Source organism: Chrysochloris asiatica, unplaced genomic scaffold (assembly GCF_000296735.1).
Source record: "Chrysochloris asiatica unplaced genomic scaffold, ChrAsi1.0 scaffold00461, whole genome shotgun sequence".
Classification (NCBI taxonomy): domain Eukaryota; kingdom Metazoa; phylum Chordata; class Mammalia; order Afrosoricida; family Chrysochloridae; genus Chrysochloris; species Chrysochloris asiatica.
Genome location: NW_006408979.1, coordinates 271,754 through 274,724, shown reverse-complemented (window position 1 = coordinate 274,724; position 2,971 = coordinate 271,754).

The following is a 2,971-nucleotide window of genomic DNA, read 5'->3' as shown; positions in this document are numbered from 1 at the left end:
TTTTTTTTTTTTTTTTTTTTTTTAAGTAGTGTTTTGTAGTTTTCTTTGTCCAGTTCTTTTGTTTCCCTGGTTAGAATTATTCCTATATTTCATCTTTTGGGTGGCTATAATAAATGGTACCATTTTCTTAATTTCTTTTTAGAGTTGTCTTTGTAGAGGAAACCAGCAGATTTTTGTCTGTTGATCTGGTACCCTGGCACTCTGCTAAAACTTTCAATGAGTTCCAATAATTTTATTGCTTTTATTGGAATTTTCTGTGATCATTTCATCTACAAAAAGAGAGTTTTACTTCTTTGTCAATTTGGATGCCTTTAATTTCCCTATCTTTCCTTACAACTCTGGTTAATACTTCCAATACAATATTGAATAGGAGCGATAATAAAGGGCATCCTTGTTTAGTTTTTGTTCATTGAGAGCAATGATGGCTGCTGGGTTTGCAAATAAGCTCTAAATTATATTGAATAATTTGCCTTCTATTCTTATGTTGTAGAGTGTTTTCTTTAGTAATCAATATTGGATTTTGTCAAATGCCTTTTATGCACCAATATGTATAATCATGTGGTTCTTTTCCTTTGTTTTATTTATGTGGTGGATTGGGAATTGGTTTGTTAATATTGAACCATTATTATTTGCATCCCTAGTATGGATAAAACTTGGTCATGATGTATTATTTTTATAATACGTTCTTGAATTCTATTGGCTCTTTTTTTTTTTTTTTTTTTACTCCCATGTTGATATTGGTCTAGAATGTTCTTTTTTTAGTGATGTCTTTGTCTGGTGTGGTATTAGGGTTTCTTAAAATATATTTTAGGGAGTTTCCCAGCCTAGTTTATGCTCTGGAATAGTTTGAGTAGAATTGGTATTGGTGTCAGCTATTCTCTGAATGTTTGGTAGAATTCACCATTAATGTCATCTGGACATGGGTTCTATAATAACCTGATCAATTTCTTCTTTTTTTATAGTTCTGTTCAAGTTTTCTACTTCATTCTGTCTTAATTTATTGGAGAATGATTTTTCAGACTATTCTGTTATTATCCTTTTTATTTCCATGGATTCTGTTGTGCTGTCACCCTTATAAATTCTTATGCATTCTATTTGCATCTTCCTCATTTCTTTTGTTAGATTTGCATATGATTTATCAACTTTAATAACCCTTTCAAAGAACTTGTCTTGTTCTTTCTCATTTGGTTTCTAATTCATTCATTTTGTTGTTGTTGTTGTTGTTGTTGTTGTTAGGTTCCATCGAGTCAGTACGGACTCATAGCGACCTTATACACAGCAGAATGAAACACTACCAGATTCTGGGCCAATCTCACTACTGTTGCCACACTTGAGTCCATCTATGCTGCCACTTGGCCAATCCATCTTGTTGGGAGTCTTCCTATTTTTCGCTGACCCTCTACCTTATCAAACATGATATCCTTTTGCAGGTACTGGTCCCTCCTGACAATATGTCCAAAGTATGAGAGACAAAGTTTGGCCATTCAGGCCACCAAGGAGCACTCTGTTTGCACTTCTTCCAATATGGATCTGTTGGTTCTTTTGGCAGTCCATGGCACTTTCAATATTCTCCTCCAACACCAAAGCTCAAATGCCTCAATTCTTCTAAGGTCTTCCTTATTTACTGTCCAGCTTTCACATGCATACAAGATAATTGAAAATACCATGGCTTGGGTCAGGTGCACCTTAGTCCTCAAGCTGACATCTTTGCTCTTCAACACTTTAAAAAGATCTTTTGGAGCAGATTTGCCTAATGCAATGCATTGTTTGATTTCTTGACTGCTGCTTATATGAGAGATGACAGTTGATCCAAGAAGAATGAAGTCCTTGACAACTTCAATCTTTTCTCCATTGATAAAATGTTGTTTATTGGTCAAGGGATGAAGATTTTTGTTTTCTTGACATTGAGATGTAATCCATACCGAATTGTGTGCTCTTTGATCTTCATCGGTAAATATTTTAAGTCCTCTTCACTTTCAGCAAGCAAGGTTGTATCATCTGCATATCACAGGTTGTTAATGAGTCTTCCTCCAATCCTGATGGTCACGTTTTTCTTCATAGAACCCAGCTTCTCAGATTATTTGTTCAGCATACAGGATGAATAAGTATGGTGAAAGAATACAACCTTGTCATATACCTTTCTTAATTTTCAACCATTCAGTGTTTCCATGTTCTGCTCGAACAACTGCCTCTTGGTCCAGGTACAGATTCCTCATGAGCACAATTAAGTGTTCCAGAATACTCATAGTTTGCAATGTTGTCCATAGGTTGTGATGATCCACACAATCTGAAGCCTTTGTGTAGTCAATAAAGCACAGGTAAACATCTTTCTGGTATGCTCTGCTTTCAGCCAAGATCCATCGCACATCAGCAATGATATCCTTTGTTCCATGGCCTCATCTGAATCCAGCTTAAACCTCTGGAAATTCTCTGTCAATGTATGCTTGCAGCCATTTCTGCATAACCTTTACTAAAACTTTACTTTCTGATGATTTCCACATTCCATTGGCTCACCTCCTTTTGGAATGTGCACAAATATGGATCTCTTCCAATCAGTTGACCATATAGCTGCCTTCCAAATTTCTTGTCTCCTGTGCCGCTTCACTTTCTTGAAAGATTTCAATTTTTATTCCATCAATTCCTGGTGCCTTGTTCTTTGCCAATTCCTTCAAAGCACCTTGGACCTCCTCCTTCAGTATCATTTGCTCTTGATTATATGCTACCTCTTGAAACTGTTGAGCATTTGCCATTTCCTTTTGGTACAGGACTCTATATATTCCTTCCATCTTCTTTTGATGCTCTCTGCATCTTTAATAATCTTTCAATAACAAACACGGTTGGGTTTTTAATATAACCAAGGGCAGACTGTAGAACAGACCATCAATTACTGATATGCAAATTCAAATTAAAGCTGAAGAAAATGAAAACAAGTCTACAAGAGCCAAAATATGACCTTGAATTTATCCCTCCT